Source organism: Dendrobates tinctorius, unplaced genomic scaffold (assembly GCF_039654945.1).
Source record: "Dendrobates tinctorius isolate UK_male_01 unplaced genomic scaffold, ASM3965494v1 ptg000020l, whole genome shotgun sequence".
Taxonomy (NCBI): Eukaryota; Metazoa; Chordata; class Amphibia; order Anura; family Dendrobatidae; genus Dendrobates; species Dendrobates tinctorius.
The window spans coordinates 24617407-24636555 of NW_027361688.1; positions in this window are offsets into that span (position 1 = coordinate 24617407).

The following is a 19149-nucleotide window of genomic DNA, read 5'->3' on the forward strand; positions in this document are numbered from 1 at the left end:
CCCTGGAGAGTGACCGGAAGACCTGCTGGTCTGAGTATGTCCCTGAACTAGTATGGGTGTTATGAATGAGTCACCGGAGGAGGAAAAAAAACAAAAAGACAAGCTAAGTCCAGAAAGCCGGAGAGGTTGGGAGCTAGCGGGTTGCAGACCCCTGATCCTATTCACAACAACTAACAGTAGCCGTGGAGCATTCCTACTGTGGTCCTAGACACCTCGTCACAGCTGCAGAACTAAATAAGCCTAAAGAAAGAAAGGGGAAATCTAAACTGCGACAGAGCAGACCCCAAAGCAATAGACAGCCCCCAACATGTACTGACGGTGAAAACAGATGAAAACACAAACACAGACAGAAAGACAGGCAGAGCAAATGATGGGGCCCAACTAACTAGATAGGAAGGGACAGAAAAGATGCTGGTTGCAATCCGCAAAAACCCTACCAAAAATGTCCCAACACGTCTGATAGGAAAAACAGCCCTGAAGTCACTAGACTTCAAAATCCCTATATCAGCACTCCGATATATTCTAAAGACAGAGCAAAAGAGTATTAACCGATCAGGGTCAAAAAATGGAAATTCAGCAAAGCTCCAGCTGGGGCTGGCTGAACACAAAACTAAGCAAATCAGACAAAATCTCATGGAACAATAACAGAGCAAAAACTTAGCTTTAGAAGACAGGAACTGAACTGGAGGCCAGAGCTCAGAGCAGAGAAATCACCAGCAACCCTACAGAGCGTCGGCTGCCTTATATCCACTCAGAGATTCCGTATGTCCAATCGCAATCTACCTGTTCAGGTGACAGGTTTCTCCCATCCAAATCAGTTTCACCACCTCCTTTCACCAGCAGAGGGAGTTCATCGGACATCAAAGGTGAACGAGAAAATGAGCTCATAACATATGGGTCTATAACAACCGGGTGCACCGGGTTACCGGCTATACCCACTACTCACTGCTCTTTGGGCGAGAAGGCAAAGAGAACACGGAGGTAGAACTGAACCCGGAGGAACCTCAACCCTGGACCGGGGTGTCATCATGGGTCCGAAACCATCAACATCGACTACAAACTCTCCATCAAATCGTCCATACAAAACTCCAGGACCTAGAACACCCAGGGGGGACTCTACCTCCGCCCACTAACCTCCAGACTGGGGATCGCGTACTCGTACTAGACCAGTGTCCCCAGAACAAGTTAGAACCTCGGTGAGAAGAAAGCCCTTACTGAATATTGCACCGAATAAGCTCCGACGGGCCTGTGTACGAGATACAATCTGAAAAAGACGGGACACTCCCCACTCGTACTGTGCACCATAATATGTTGCGGCCTTGTACGTCCATCGACCCCATGCAACCTGCGCCTACTCCTCAGGCCCCCGAACCACTACCAACTGTCTGGGACCTGGATGATGAGGAAAACTTACCCGCAGTGCCAGCAGGTCCTCCAAAAAATAACATCCCAGTAGGACCAGTTAGCCCGCCAGAATCAACCAGCCCACCACCTTCCACCACCCGAGAAAGCTCCACCGCAGTCGAACTGAGATGCTCCGAGCGGTCAACAGCTGGCAAACCCCCCGAACATTACGAACAGGACCAGTTCGTATGGCAACAAGAACTATTGTCTAAAAAGGCCAACCCGAGCCTACCAAAGCCCTTGCCCGAGGACTGGCGAGCATACAGGATGGAGGAGTGTAGGAGGAGGGAGCCCCGCCGAGTGTCCGGGCTGGAACCAAGGGGACAGTCATCTAGGTTCCTAGAAGGTCGGTTTCCGGGGAGCAGAGTTAGGGGACGAACCGCTGAGACTTCCAGGACGGTTAGAGGAGGAGCCTTTATAAAAGGGGGAGGGAGCGCCAGTCAGAGTGAGTCAGCAGAACGGGAGAGAAGTTGCAGGAGACCGTGGGAGTGCCAGGGAGCCAGAATGATGAGCAACAACCAGAGAGGAGAACAGAGACAGGAGGGAGGCCCTCGGTGGACCGCAGGGAGACGGCGCCGAGCTTACCAACAGAAGGCCGCCGCTTCACACCAACCCGCAGCTGCTACCACCTTGATCCAGCCTGCTGCCTCGGCCTGCTCACAGCGTCCAGTGGCCGTCACCGCCTCACTCCAGCTCGCGGCTGCGGCCTACCCGCAGCCACCCGCGGCTGTCGCCGCCTCACACCAGCTTGCAGCGTGGCCTGCCCGCTGCTGCCCGCGGCTGTAGCCGCTCCACTCCCGACCGTGGCTGCAGCTTGTCCAGTGCCACCTGCAGTCACCACTGCCCCGCTCCAGTCCACGGCAGGGCTCGGGCCGTCGTCCGCCGCGGGTCCCCTAGTGCAGCTGCTGGCTGCGCCGATGGCCTACCAACCGCAACTCAGTGCCGCTGCTACCCGCCCCTGTCCGGGGGCTGTGGCCTCCACTCTCCCACTCCCTGGCGGTATCCCGCTGCCTCTGCTGGTGGACACTCCGCCAAAGAACTCTTCTAGGGCCTGTTGTGCCCCTCCTTCACGCCCGAAGACTACGCCAGATCCTCAGCGGCTGGGCCCAGCGGCTGCGATGCCGAAGTACCACCGTACAGGACACCGAGGGATGTCAGGACGGATAAGTGACACATCGTAATTAAGGACCCGTAGTCGGCCATACCGCGGCCCTATAGTGACCATTAGTGTTGAGTGACTTTTGGTTTTTTAGGGTCGAGTTTCGTTTCATGAAACCCGACTTTTCCAAAAGTCGGGTCGAGCAAAATCGGCCGACTATAGGGAAAAGTCGGGGTCGTCGCGAAACACGAAACCCAATGTAAGTCAATGGAGAATTAAAGTCGGCAGTGAGAGGAGGACAGGAAACACACCAACAGTGCCCATTTGAATGCCAAAAGCATAAATTCTTGTTACTGAAGCTTGTCAACCTTAATTAACTTCATAATACTAGTTACGCACTGAAAAATGGGGGTTATTTGGCTACAGTTGTGGGGGGGGAGGGATGGCTCCAGGTTTTCGTGGGCCCAGGGCCAAAGAGCGCCCCTTTAACACATACCACAACTCATGATGCTCTGATGCGGCAGAGAAATAGCAGTATAGTACAATGAAAAATACTTCACTTCTTACATCTCATGACTGATATCCATTTTAAATTCTCCAATACCTCCAAAAACGGACAGTATATAACTCCATACAGTATTATGGCCAGCGCTTAGTGCGCTATACAGAGTAATGAGGCCCATATATTTCTCCATACGGAATCATTATTCCCATATAATGTTTCAAACCGTATATGATGAGCTCCACATAATGCTACAGTATATGTTGGCCCCAATGGATGAAGCTCCACTGTCTTATGGGCCCAAATAATGATCCATATATTATGGGCCCCATTTCTACTGCTCTAGTGTATAATGGGCCCTGTAAATGCTGCTCCAGTGTCTGATGTCCACCTTTGGAATGCTCCAGTGTATGGTGGGCCCCATATATCATTCACCAGAGTATAGTGCTCCCCAAAAATTGCTGTCCCAACATTGAAAACAATTACATAAGTCTCCTTGCTAGGGAATCCCTGCACTACTCTCAATTCCTTGTCGTCCCCATCTTCCATCTCACTGCACTTGGCTGTTTAGGCCCTCCCACCGGCAGAGACACTTTTGCGTACTATGCGGTGCCCTGTGCCAGTGCCATCGCCCATGAGTATGCCCCCCCACCTGCTCAAGGAACCTGCACTTTCATCTGCACCTTCCTCTTTGTCACCGTGTAAGGTGGTATAGTATGCGGGAAGGGGAACCTGAGTTTCCTCTGGGTCAGATTCTGGCTGTGTAGAGTGCGAGGGGAATGTAGTGGTCTGGGTCAATGTACCAGCAGCATCATCCAGCAGTGGCTGGGCCTCAGTGCACTTGTGGCGTCCCCAAGAGTACGGTCACCACTATGGCATTGCCTTCCTCCTAGGGAGTGTGTTGTCAAGCTTGGGAGCAACGAAGGATCTCTCTAGCAGTGAAACCAACACACAACACATTTCCCACTCCAGGCCAGCAGGGAGACCTCTGAACCTGACTGCTGAGGAGCTGCTCTCTGTGGTCGGGAGGAGGTAAGTTAGGGCACTCTGTGCAGGGAAGGGGAAGTGTGTGGACGTGAGAAGGGGAGCTGGAGGATGAGCAGAGTTAAGGCTCACTCCTAGCTGGTGCGCATGGTCCGGATTCTGGTCTCCGAGTTTGTAGGGACACTGACGTTCCTGCAGCAGAAACCGGGGGAAGTAGCAGCTATAAATGCTCTGTACCCAACTAAGGCTCGGAGGCCCCAGCATCGACGTGTGCGAGGCAGAAGGAAAAGGCTACAGCTGTCTGCCATACAAGTAAAGTCTGAGGAACATCTGTTAGACAGGAGGCGTTTCAGTGAACCACGGTCCTGTGAGTGCTTCCCCCACAAGCGCTAGAAAGGAGACGTTCAGGAAGGTACATGTTGGCGGAGTGTTGGAAGGGAGCTTTCCATTCTGGTCCCGGAGGTTGGCAGAGGTCCTGACCCGGAGGACACAGCACGGAGGCAGGCATCTGTATAACCTGCAGACTGTGAGTAAAGCTTTGGAACTGCACGCTCTGGTGTCCTACAGTTATTCCAGCACCGCTACATCTGGGTACCAGCACCTACACCACCTGTGCCTTTCCCCCATCACTACATCTACACTTCCCTGGGACTCCAGCTCCACCTGTGGGGAGCTTCACCATCTTTGCTGCACAACACCATCAGTCCCAGAGGATCTGCATGCATCGTCGGCCTAACATCTATGTTGCCGAACACCACAGGTGGCGTCAAACTATCTATATAAACTCTTTACCATTATACCACGCCATTTACATGGGCGCCCAGGGCCACCGTCCGGGTCACCGCTGCTGTGACACATCCCACTGACACCGGCCCGGTACCGAGTACCCCACAGCCCTGGGAGGGCGACCCATATGCCGACTGCTGATCGGGCGGCGTTATTCCCACGAACCTCCAAACAGCATCCCTGAAGGCAAAGTTTTTGGTTTCCGGGGGCAGTATGATTGCAAAGCTGAACCTTAAAGGAATGTCCAAAAGGGCACCACCAGGAGTAGAGCCTGTGGCTTAATTGGACTGCACCCGGGAAACCACTACCATACAAGCTACAGAAAAGATGGACAGATTGCAAGCTTTGTCGATTCTGTGTGTGGTGTGGTATGTCCGTTTGTAGTTGTGCTAGCGATTTCTCAGCTTTATTCCGTTAACGACCGAGACTCTGGCATGGCCCCGCGGTACGCGTCAAGCTTACTAGAGGGATACGCGAGGCTGTGGCACGTGGGATCGAGCAATAACAGGTCTAGCATTCCAGTACATGTCCGGGGCTGCATGCACGCTACACTGAAAGGACCAGCTTTTGTCGCTTACAGGTGCAGATAACCTGCTGAACTCCGTTAGTGATGGGGATCTGGGATTCAGATTATTCCCCGCGAACAATTTCCCAGTAAGTTCAGGTCAACCGCAATTCCGGAGTTAGGCCTAACCGTCATTCCGGAAAAAATTACGTGTCCAAACCACAGGTGCTGTAGCTTGCTTAACAGCTCGGCAGCCGTTCTCAGGTCCTGTATGGATTCAACAACATTGTATAAAGTTGATAAAGGGTACAGTTTCACCGGATAACACGTATATATGTTGCCTAGTTTACACATTAAAAATATATGTCTATAGATCAGGAGGCAGACTCAGATGTTCTCAGGACCAGTATGGATTTGACCAGATTGTACAAAGTTGAGAAAGGGTACTTTATCACTGGATAGCAGGTATATATAGCATAGCTTAAACATGTAAAATCTCCGTGTTCTCAGTATGGATTACACAGCAATTTAAAAAGTGGAAAAAAGGAAATGCATTTGAGGCATACACAATTATATACTTTTGGTGTTATTTTTAAATCTTCATATATATTTCTGTCTCAGTAATACAGTCCAGCCTCTCCGCAATAGGAAATGAGATGCATACAATTAGTGACATAAAGGCTATTGATTGCAGAAATCTAGGAATTATTATTCACGGGAAAAACTTCCGTCACAATTCTCATAGGCGATGCTGACCCTAAATTAATTTGTGTGTTGAGACAGTGAAAACATTTTTTTGTGAATAAAGTCTTGCTGTATCGCACTTCCGTGGATTCCATCACTGTTACTCATCTCAATCCAATTTTTATCACAGGGAGCGATGTAAACATGGTGCTCACTGGCTATCATGATCTGTAACGTAACTTTGGAGTGCAAAAGACAGAAGCCACAGGCCGTAGGCGATTCTATTTGATTGGCATGAGAGGGCACATTTTGAAATGTGCGCCGGAATGTCACACGTTTGTGAATAGGAAAACTGTGAAAGCTGATGATAAACCACCACTGCATGTAATTGTGAGTTGACGTCCATAAGAAATGGAAGCCACTGATCATCTGGAGCTAGAGCCCGGCCAGCAGGACAGGGCATAGCTACATCTTAACCATCATCTTTCAGTTCAATCAATTTGTAGTGGCAGTCCCAGTGAAGGATTTGACAGCACAGACTAAACAGCGGAGGAGCAGGGAGAGGTAAACATTGCAAATGCTGGGGCCCTGCCCAAGCAAGGGGGGCACACTCGTAGGCGTCGGTACTGGCACTGGGCCCCTCATAGTACGGCGGTGTGTCTGACGGCGGGTGTGCACCACCACTGTCAGAGACACTTGATTGCACTATGAGGGACCCTATGCCAGTGCCCACGCGCAAGAGTCGGCCAACCCACCTGTCCAGGGCAACGGCGCTCGCACGGTTTTGTGCGCTAGGTGGTGACCCCGTCCATGGGGGGGGCCGCCCACTTAGGGAGGTTTACAAAGTGGCATATGTAGATGTGAGTCATTCAGCTGCTGCAAAAGGCGAAAGAGGTCAAGTTCGCGGAATAGGAGGAGGACCAAAGCAAGCCATTTTTCTGGCAACCTATGTGCCATCAAGGGAAGGTGGGACAAAATCCTTGGAAACCCATGTATGGTTCATTTTACTGAAGGTTAGATCATCCACATTTTGGGTTGTCAGACGGATTCTTTTTTCTGTCAGAATTGATCCAGCTGCACTGAAGACTCTTTCCGATAGCACACTTGCAGCTGGGCAAGCGAGCTCCTGTAAGGCATATTGTGCCAATTCAGGCCAGGTGTCCAGTTTAGCGGCCCAATAGTCAAAGGGGAATGACCTGTGCGGGAGAACATCGATATGGGAGGAAAAGTAGTTGTTAACCATAGTTGACAACTGCTGTCTCCTGTCACTTTCCATCGATGCTGTATTAACATTTGTGTGAGCGGTCCGTGAAAAATCAGTCCACAACATTGTCATGAAACCCCTGTCTCCAACGCCACTTCTGCTGTGTGCACCACGAACACCTCTGCCAAGCTGCCCCCGGCCCGTACGGCTCGTGTGAGAACCATCACCGCTGCTGTGTGCTGGGAATGCCTCAACCAACTGGTTAACCAGAGTTGCTTGTTTAGTAGCCAATATTAGGTCAAGGTTCTCCTGTGGCATGATGTTTTGTAATTTGCCTTTATAGCGTGGATCCAGGATGCTGGCCAACCAGTAGTCGTCATCGTTCATCATTTTGGCAATGCGTGGGTACCTTTTTAGGATCTGCAAGGCATAATCTGACATGTGGGCCAATGTTCCCGGTGTCAATGATGCACTGCGAGTGCTGGGTGGAGGAGCACTTTCTGGCAAATCCACATCCCTCCAGTCACGCACAAACCCTGTACCAGACCTTGCCACGCCAACATTTTCACTTGCCCCACAAGATGCATCCTCCTCCCCTAAGTAATCATCCCCATCATCATCCTCCTCCTCCTCTTCTTCCTCCACCTCGTCCAGGAGAGGTCCCTGAGCAGACAATGGCTGAATGTCATCAAGGATTCCCTCCACCTCTTCCTCCTCGTCAACATTGGCTGCAGACGCCTGCTCCTTAAGGTGCGTCAAAGTTTGCATGAGCAGACGCATAAGTGGGATGGTCATGCTTAGGATGGCGTCGTCTGCGCTTACCAGCCGTGTGCATTCCTCGAAACACTGAAGGACTTTACAGAGGTCTTTCAGCTTCGACCACTGCACACCTGTCAACTCCATGTCTGCTCTCAAAGTGCCTGGCAGTGTATCCTCCCACAAATGCATTATGGCCTACCTCTGCTCGCACAGCCGCTCAACCATGTGCAGGGTGGAGTTCCACCTTGTTGCAAAGTCGATAATGAGGCGGTGGTTGGGAAGGTGGAGCAATCGTAGCAGCTTCTGCATACGAATGGAGTGTACAGGCGACCGGCGGATGTGCGCGCACAGTCTTCGCACCTTCTGGAGCAGGGCTGTTAACTCCGGATAATTATTGAGGAAGCACTGCACCACCAGGTTCAAGGTGTGAGCCAAGCAAGGTATGTGGCTGAGTTTTGAAAGGGCTATGGCTGCCACAAAATTACGGCCGTTATCACTAACTACCTTGCCTGCCTCAAGATGTACACTGCCCAGCCATGACTCAGTTTGTCGCTGAAAGTACTCGGCCAGCACCTCGACGGTGTGTCTGTCGCCCAAACACATCATCTGCAACACAGCCTGCTGACGCTTTCCACTAGCTGCTCAATAGGGGGACACCTCGTGTGCAACAGTGGCAGCTGCAGATGGAGTGCTCGTACGACTGCGCTCTGTGGACGAGCTTTCACTTCTGGAGGAGGAGGGTCGAACGCCTACAGCCAACTGTTTCCTATACCGTGGGCTAGGCAGCACTGTCCCACCACCACTGTCCGCTGTGGACCCTGCATCCACCACATTAACCCAGTGCGCAGTGATGGACACGTAACGGCCCTGGCTATGCCGACTGGACTATGCATCAGTTGTGAGGTGCACCTTTCCACTCACTGACTGCTTGAGTGCATGGACAATGTGGTCTTTCACATGATGGTGGAGGGCTGGGATGGCTTTGCGAGAGAAGAAGTGGCGACTGGGTAGGTCATAGCGTGGTACTGCATAGGCCATGAGTTCGCGGAAAGCTGCGCTTTCCACCAACCGATAGGGCATCATCTCTAACGAGATTAGTTTGGCAATGTGGGCGTTCAAACTCAGTGTACGTGGATGAGAGACTGAGTACTTTCTTGACCTACTCATAGTGTCTGGGAGGGTGAGCTGGACTTGAAAGCTGCATATGGTGGAAGTAGCGGTGGACAGGGCGGACTGAGAGAGGGTTGATGATGGTGATGGAGTTGGTCGTCTTTCTGATGGCCTAGATTCAGTCTTTCGTTGATATAACTGTGGGATTCCGGGACTGCTGTGGCCTTGCAACGACACCTCAACATTTGCTGCTGTGCTAACCGGTGGGCTTACAGTGGGGGAAACAATGTAGCATTGCTGACTACCTTCTTTGTGATCAGTTGCACATGTGGTACTTGAGGTTTGGTGTTGTGTCCACGCTTGCAAGTGCATGCTGGTTAAATGTCTAAGCATGCAACTGGTATTCAAATTTTTCAGATTTTTCCCTCGGCTAAAGGTCTTTGCGCACTTCTTACAGATAACCTTCGCCTGATCATAAGGATTTTGTTCAAAAAAGTGCCACACTGCACTCTTCCTACTTTGGCAGACATTTTGCGGCCTAGCACGCTGTGATATTTTGACCCTCTGGACAAGCTGTCCAGCAACTCTTTTGATTTTTGGAACCTGTCTTTGGAGTGCTCCGGGCCTGCCAGATAACAGCTGTTGCGATGTCGATGTCTGCTGTGGATGCTCCTCCTCCTCATCTGAGCTATTGGAAGCAGCACCCTCTTCCCCCAATGGATGCCAATCTGGGTCAACAACTGGGTCATCCATCACCTCCTCTTCAATGTCATGTGCACCTTCCTCTGTGTTACCGTGTATAGTGGTATAGTGTGCGGGAAGGGGCACCTGAGTCTCATCAGGGTCAGAATCTGGCTCTGTACACTACGAGGACAATGTAGTGCTCTGAGTGAATGTACCAGCAGAATCATCTATCAGTGGCTGTGCATCAGTGCACTCCATGTCAGATTCATCTTGGCCTGGGTAATTCACCATTTCACTTGATAATCCAGGCATGGTATGTGAAAACAGCTCCATGAAGTAATTATTAGTATGGCCTGCGTCATCCTTCAATCTTGGTTGGGGTGAAGGACACAAGGAAAGGTGTGGTTCATGAACATGAGCCTCCAATGATGACTCAGTGCTTTTATTTTTTACAACTTCAGAAGAGGAGGCGATAGAGCTGGAGGCTGAGTCAGCAATGTAAGACAAAACTTTTTCCTGAAGCTCTGGCTTTAAAAGCGGTTTGCCAACTCCTAGAAAACTAAGCCTTCGAGGCCTTGAGGAGCCAGACGATGACGCAGGCTCAACACCTCCTGCATTCGGTCCTATTTTGCTTTTGCCACTATCATCAGATCCACCACCAACACCATCATTACCAGCTGCCAACCCCCGCCCAATTCCACGGCCTCTTCCACCAGCCTTCCTCATTTTTGGTAGAAATGTAGACAAAATCCAACAAACTATATAGTAATGTAAAACAAGGTACAAGGTGTCTATAGGACAGGGGAGATTTTGAATTTCTGCACACACTTGTGGACACTGGACACTTTTGGATTGTGTGAGGCCCACTGAATATCACAGCGCTATGTCACAGGCTCGATGTCGCAGGTGTGAAAAATGTCACTAGAGGATAACGGAGATATTGAATTTCTGCACACACTTGTGGACACTGGACACTTTTGGATTGTGTGAGGCCCACTGAATATCACAGCGCTATGTCACAGGCTCGATGTCGCAGGTGTGAAAAATGTCACTAGAGGATAACAGAGATTTTGAATTTCTGCACACACTTGTGGACACTGGACACTTTTGGATTGTGTGAGGCCCACTGAATATCACATCGCTATGTCACAGGCTCGATGTCACAGGTGTGAAAAATGTCACTAGAGGATAACGAAGGTTTTGAATTTCTGCACACACTTGTGGACACTGGACACTTTTGGATTGTGTGAGGCCCACTGAATATCACAGCGCTATGTCACAGGCTCGATGTCGCAGGTGTGAAAAATGTCACTAGAGGATAACGGAGATTTTGAATTTCAGCACACACTTGTGGACACTGGACACTTTTGGATTGTGTGAGGCCCAGTGAATATTACAGCGCTATGTCACAGGCAGAAATTGGCTAGTGTATGTCAAACTACAAGGTGTATATAGAATTGGGCAGAATAGGAATCTCCCTAGAGTGTAGGTCTGTAAGAACGGAACAAATCCTCGACTTATCCTTACAGAGCGACACACAGATAGCTTCACTGTGGCCGTGATAACAGCCATTACATGGTACTGAGAGACGAGCGTGCACGTACAAGGCTGTCCGGTGTACGTAAAATTGTCAAGCTCCGTGTTTTTTAAGTATACGGACTGACACATGCTGTCTCTCTATAGTTTTGAATGTGATCAAACAGCAAATATATTTAGCTGTTTGAAAACTAGACAAAACTAGTAGGTGCAGGTCTGTAAGAACGGAACATGTCCTCGACTTATCCTTACAGAGCGACACACAGATAGCTTCACTGTGGCCGTGATAACAGCCGTTACACGGTACTGAGAGAGGAGCGTGCACGTACACGGCTGTACGGTGTACGTAAAATTGTCAAGCTTCGTGTTTTTTAAGTATACGGACTGACACACGCTGTCTCTCTATAGTTTTGAATGTGATCAAACAGCAAATATATTTAACTGTTTGAAAACTAGACAAAACTAGAAGGTGCAGGTCTGTAAGAACGGAACATGACCTTGACTTATCCTTACAGAGCGACACACAGATAGCTTCACTGTGGCCCTGATAACAGCCGTTACACAGTACTGAGAGAGGAGCGTGCACGTACACGGCTGTCCGGTGTACGTAAAATTGTCAAGCTCCGTGTTTTTTAAGCATACGGACTGACACACGCTGTCTCTCTATAGTTTTGAATGTGATCAAACAGCAAATATATTTAACTGTTTGAAAACTAGACAAAACTAGAAGGTGCAGGTCTGTAAGAACGGAACATGTCCTCGACTTATCCTTACAGAGCGACACACAGATAGCTTCACTGTGGCCGTGTTAACAGCCGTTACACGGTACTGTGTGAGGAGTGTGCACCGCTGTATGGTGTGAAAAAATGCATGCTCAGTACCTCACCAGGACAAAAAAAAAATTGGGATTGCTTTTAAAAAAGCAGTTTGCAGAGCAGTGGGAAAACAGCAATGCAGCCATCAGGAAGCCTTAGAAGGCAGCCTAACAACCAACACCGCTGATCCAGCAAAATATAACCTTCACTTGCACTGCACACACAGTGACTGGTGTGTTGTACAGGCAAAATCGCTAGCAGCAGAAGCAGTTTTTGGTGTCTTCTTCCCTGCCTAACGCTCTCCCTACAAAATCATCATCAGCAGCAGCTCTCCCTATTCTGAGATCAGCATGAGTAACATGGCGGTCGGCGTGCACGCCCTTTTACACCCCCTGTGACGCCCACCAAAGCAAGCCAATCACTTGCATGCCCTTCTGAAAGATGGTGGTGACCCCTGCCTATGTCATCACGTTGCCCACAGTGTCCGTGGATCCTGATTGGCTGAAAAAGAGCGCAAAACAAACTTTTGAAACGCGACTTTGGCGCTTAAGTCGCCGACCTCGTGGCCGACCTCATCCTAGGGTCGGGTTTCGTTTCATGAAACCCGACTTTGCCAAAAGTCGGCGAATTTTGAAATTTTTCGACCCGTTTCGCTCAACTCTAGTGACCAGCCTTTGCCAGAGTAGTCTTGTTCTCATAATTAGTGTTTGCTTGTATTTGGTCCCTGCGAGGACAATTTTTGTTATTTTGTTTGGTTGCTTAGATATTTGGCTGCATCTATCTATAAAAGTTATTACCTAAAGTTCAGTCTGTCTCGCGTCTCATCACTTCATCCCTCGTACCTGCCATTACCACACAGAACATTGTACCTTTGTCCTATTGGGATACCCCAAAGCCTAGTTGTTGAGGCCAGTCATCACTGTTCTAGATGTGCTACTTTTTTAAATAGTTTTTTTAGACAAGAACTTTTCTTTGTTTGTATACCTCTTGTGTTATAGAACTGAGCATTAATGCATAACCTACCCCTTTAGCTATAATCTCAGTAATGTGTATATCTATCTTACAAAATTTCTTGGCACCCAATAGTCCCTCCTCGGGCTAAATCTAAGAAACCTTTTCAACTGTTTCCATTACTAGAGGTAGATGTATTGCTATGATATTGGCTTCTGTGCTACTTTACAAATCCAGAACTACAGATTTTAGGCTGCTTTAGAGGTAACTTATCTTTGCATGAGAATTAGGAAGCCCTCCCATGAATGCCTTTTTCCCTAAACCATGTATACATGTGTGTGCTGTAGTGTAAGTGTGTTAATATATTCATCTAATCTACTGCCGCATTCTCTGGGAACCAGCACCACTCTGCGCCTCTTCTGAGTCAATTCAGATTATGTGGATCACTCTACAAATCAGACATGTAAACCACACAAACCAATATTAGGCGTTCCCATAACGCACAACCTGCTCCTGTATCTACAGTTGAAACCAGAAGTTTACATACACTATATAAAAAGACACATATGCATATTTTCTCAATATCTGACATGAAATCAGATTAAACCTTTCCCGTTTTAGGTCAATTAGGATTACCATAATTATTAATATTTGTCAATTGCCAGAATAATGAGCGAGATAGAGAGAGAGAGAGAGAATGTTTAAGGCATTTTTATACTTACTGCGAAATCAAAAGTTTACATACACTAAGATTACTATGCCTTTAAGCAATTCTGGACTGCCCATATGATGAGATCATGTGTTTGGAAGCTTCTGATAGTTTTCTTGGCAACATCTGAGTTAATTAGAGACACACCTGTGGATGTATTTTAATGCACCCCTGAAACACACTGCTCCTTTGTGTAGCATCATGGGAAAGTCTTAGTGATGGGCAGTCCAGCTCTTTTTGGTGATCTGGCTCTCACGGCTCCGGTCACCAAAAAGTGCCATCTCTTTTTGGATCCTAAATGATCCCTATTGCATACGTGTTCAGGCGTCCAAAACCCCGCCCACCTACCGCATAAACCTCACCCACTTTCTAGGGACCAATTAATTTGCTGAATGGGCGGACTTTTGTTTGGGTGGGTGGAGTTACGTCTGCTGACCACCGGGATTTTACACCCAGTGAGAGCCATTCGGGGATTTTAGTGGCTTTCACTGGGTTGCCGACTCCCATCATTCACAGCAGGGAGCCGGCTCTTTGTGTTGGATCGTTCGCGAACGACACATCACTAGAAAGTCTAACGAAATCAGCCAAGATATCAGGAAGAGAATTGTGGACTTGCACAAGTCTGGCTCATCCTTGGGTACGATTTCAAGGTACCTAAAGGTGCCTTGTTCATCTGTACAAACAATTATAACAAGTACAAACAAGATGAGAATGTCCAGACATCATATTGCTCAGGAAGGAGATGGGTTCTGTGTCCCTGAGATGAATTTGCTTTGGTCTGACATGTGCATATCAACCCAAGGTCAAAAGCAAAAGACCTTGTGAAGATGATGGCGGAAGCTGGTAAGATTGTGTCAATATCCATAGTGAAACGAGTACTGTATCAACATGGCTGAAAGGCCACTCTGCCAGGAAGAAGCCATTACTCCAAAGGAAACATCAGTAATCATCTGCACACTGGATAAATGTTGTGGTGGGAGGGCCTGATGCAGAAAGCATTTTGGTGCATGTCTTACCACCACTGAAGATTACGGGATGCTTTTGGGATGGTTCTCAGTCCATGTTATCTCCTTCCCCTAGTCCGCTTCCTTCACTGCCACCTCATCTGGTGAGCATAACACCTGCAGTACCAGCGTCAGCACAGTCAGTGGGAAACGACAGCAGGCTGAAACTCATCTGTTTGGGGGAAAAATCCCACGCCGCACAGGAGCTGTGGACAGGGATTAAACAACAGACCAATGAGTGGTTGGTGCCACTATACCCCAAGCATGGTCTGTCGGTGCGTAATAGTGGGCGAAATCTTGTAGCAGCTCTGGGCCAAGCCCTTTTGACGCACATCCCTTGCCTGGCACTTGTGCTGGATTTGTTGGTACAGAGCTTCCTGAAAAATAACCCAGAGATGTCAGAGGTGCTGCAGAAAGCGTTGGACGCTTTCGGCATCCTCACCCTGATGCTGCTGCTTGGCTGGCTACGCTGCAGAGTGACATCTGCCTTCTTGCTCAATGTCTCATATGCGACGTACCCACAGGGTAGAACTCCACCTTGCATTTGCTCGAGAGACTGTGAGAGCAGCAGTAGGTGATAGTGGAGTTTCAGCTGCAGCAAGCACATGTGAGTCACACTGTGGAACAACACCATTTCACGACCAACGAGTGGATCTCCATGCGGGATGTGTGTGCTGTGTTGCACTGCTTCCAGTATTCCAAGAACATGGCCAGCGCTGATGACTGCATTATCAGTGTTACTATCCCACATCTATACCTCCTTGAAAAAATGCTTCAGGTGATGATGGATGAGGTGGTGGCACAGGAGGATGAGGAGGAGAAAAAGGTACCATTCACACCATCATCAGGCCATTTCTGCACCAACAGCGGCCAGGTACACAACTGTTTATTCACACTCTGCTCTGCCCCCTGGTTCTTTAGGATGAACTTGAAACAACTCAATGGACGTTTAAGCAGATTAGGTCCGAGTTGCCATCTCCTAGTTCTGTGATTAGGGCTATCGCTGCACTCGCAGGCACCACTAGAGAATGCGGTGTTAGGATATCTAGCCTGTACTGGAAACAGCATGGTCAGTTGCAAAGTTTTAGTGTATAACCTATTGCTCCTGAGTGAGTTGCTACATGCAGGAAACGTTCGCGGGAGGACAGAATATAAAGCTGCACCCAACAGGTGATAGGTGGACAAATGAATACACCTGTGTGAAGCTAGACAGACTGCAGCCAGAAAACTGAACCTAAACACCCAGAGAAAAGGTGTATCTCCTGTGGCTCGATAGAAAGAGAAGGGAAACACAGAACATAAGCTCAAGGGATTGAATCCAGGAGCATGATAGTTTCAACAACATGGTGGAAGACTATGCGTCTACACGTCTCCATATACTGAGTGATAAGTTCATTTAACTTCTGGGTCCACAAATTGGACACATGGTCTGAGCTTGCCTTTCATGTCTTGGAGGTGCTGGCCTGCTCTGCAGAAAGTGTACTGTCGGAACATGTGATTAGCATGGCAGGAGGTGTGATCACAGACAGGTGCATCCACCGGTCTACAACCAATGTGAGCAAGCTCACATTCATTAAAATTAACCAGATATTTATCCCACAAGACTTGTTTGTACCTTTCGCTGAATAGAGAAATATACTAGCCGCACCCAGCCATTGCTATATTCTGCAGTTTGTTCGTTCTGTTTGCCCTTCCCAATGTTTTGGTGCCTCTCCAAATTAAGATATAAACAAACAAACAAAGAAAAAAAACAACCAGGCTGTTCTGCAGAGTACACCCACAGAGGCGGTTTTGCTGTGTACTCCCCCACAGAGTCAGTTTTGCAGAGTACCTCCATCAAAGCTTTTTTCAGAGCACTCCCACAGAGACGGGTGCAGAGTACACACATACACATAGTATTTTTGGCAGAGTATTTCCACAGAAACACATGCAGAAAACCCACATAGAAGCTTTTTGGTAGAGTACTCCCACAGATAAGAATGCAGAGTGCACACACAGGATTTTTGGCAAAGTATTCCCACAGATGTGTGCATAGTATAAACACAGGCTTTTTGGCAGAGAACTCCCACAGATATGAATGCAGAGTACCTCCACAAAGGCTTTTTTCACAGTACTCCCACAAAGACAAGTGCAGAGCACACACACTAATTTTTTTGGCAGAGTACTCCCAGAGAGACAAGTGCAGAGTATACACACAGGCTTTTCGTTAGAGTACGCCCACAGAGACAGGTGCAGAGTACACACACAGAGGCTTTTTGGCAGGGTACCCCCCACAGAGAAATGTGCAGAGTACACACACATAGACTTTTTTCTGAGTAGTCCCATGGAGACCGGTGCAGAGTACACACACAGGCTTTTTAAAAGAGTATGTCCACATAGACACATGCAGAGTACCCCCGCACATAGAGCCTAACACTGTCCCTCACTCGAGTGGCATACTGTCCATACGTTAATCAGAGCAGAATGGTGCCGCCAGTTGTAATCCTACAATTATACAGGCCAGGTCATGTAGTGGGCTGGCCATTCACAGCCATGCCAATACTTGGGCTGGCTGTGATGGCTCCGGAAGTGCCCATTGCCTAAAAGCTTGTCGATTGGCTGTGCTGCTGAGGTTAGTACCGGACACCTAGTGTCCTTTACAAACTCCGAACTTTACAGTTTGGATTTGCTCATCCAGAGTGGAGAACCAACATCTTTTTCTCAGCAGCCCTTCCTTATGTCCACCTGACTTTTTAAGAGCTCAATTTTTGAGATGGATCCTATTTTAAGTCAATTGGATTCCAAAGATTTGTTGGGATCTAAGAGATTTTTTTGAGTTAGTGTGTTGATAGAATAGTCAGAAGAACAAATGGTGACCTAAAAGAAGTCAGATGAGGGCCCTGTTTAATAGACATAAAGACTAGAGTTAAGCAAATATACTAGAGTGAAATTGAATTACAATTGAATATTATATATTTGCCATCATGCGGATTTTTTGTAAATTGCTTCAGCGCAGATTTAGCAAAATGGCGGCCAATGTCTTCGCCATCACTTATCAGGTCTTCATCACATGCTTTTATCACAGCCGTGAGCTTCATGCTAGGACAGGACTTCCAGATCTGATGAGTCTGCATGTTTCTGCACATGCCCGTTCAAGGTCACGGCGCATATCGTGAAATAATCTCGTCGTGTACCATTTGAGGCTTGTGCATACGACCGGGCATCATAAAAGACAGAAGTTCCATCCTAGCAAGAAGCGGCCCAAGGATTCAGTGCTAGTTACAGTGGTAAAAAGACATGACTAAGACCGAACGGGTAATGTTGAGAAGCAGAGGGGCCGGATAGGGTAACGGTAAGGTGAGTATAAGGTTTTTTAATATTCTTTTTTACATCTTATGTTTATTATGCTCTGGTGCCTGTAGAGACCCTAGACCTTAATAAGGAAAATAATCATGGAAAATACAATAAATACAATTCAAATTTCCCAAAAAAATTAAAAACGTTAGGTGCAGGTGCATCTCACAAAATTACACACAGGGTGGGCCATCTATATGGATCCACCAAAATAAAATGGGAATGGTTGGTGGTATCAACTTCCTGCTTGTGGCACATTAGTGTATGGGAGGGGGAAGACTTTTCAAGATTGGTGGTGACCATGGCGGCCATTTTGAAGTTGGCCATTTCGGATCCAACTTTATTTTTTCCAATGGGAAGAGGGTCATGTGACACATCAAATTTATTTAGAATTTCACAAGAAAAACAATGGTGTGCTTGGTTTTAACGTAACTTTATTCTTTCATGAGTTATTTACAAGTTTATAACCACTTATAAAATGTGTTCAAAGTGCTGCCCATTGTGTTGAATTGTCAATGCAACCCTCTTCTCCCACTCTTGACACACTGATAGCAACATCGCAGAAGAAATGCTAGCACAGGCTTCCAGTATCCGTTGTTTCAGATGCTGCACATCTCATATCTGCACAGCATAGACAATTGCCTTCAGATGACCCCAAAGATAAAAGTCTAAGGGGGTCAGATAGGGAGACCTTGGTGGCCATTCAACTGGCCCACGATGACCAACCCACTTTATCACCGTCACCAACCATTCCCATTTTATTTAAGTGTATCCATATAGGTGTATCCATATATATGGCCCACCCTTTATAATCAAAAAGTTAATTTATTTCAGTTCTTTGATACAAAAAGTGAAACTCATATTATATAGAGTCATTACACACAGAGTGATCTATTTCACGTGTTTATTTCTGTTAATGTTGATGATTATGGCTTACAGCCAATGAAAACCCAAAAGTCATTATCTCAGTAAATACTTTATAACACCAGCTTGAAAAAATTATTTTAAAATCCAAAATGTTGGCCTACTGAAATATATATTCAGTAAATATACTCAATACTTGGTCGGGGCTCCTTTGGC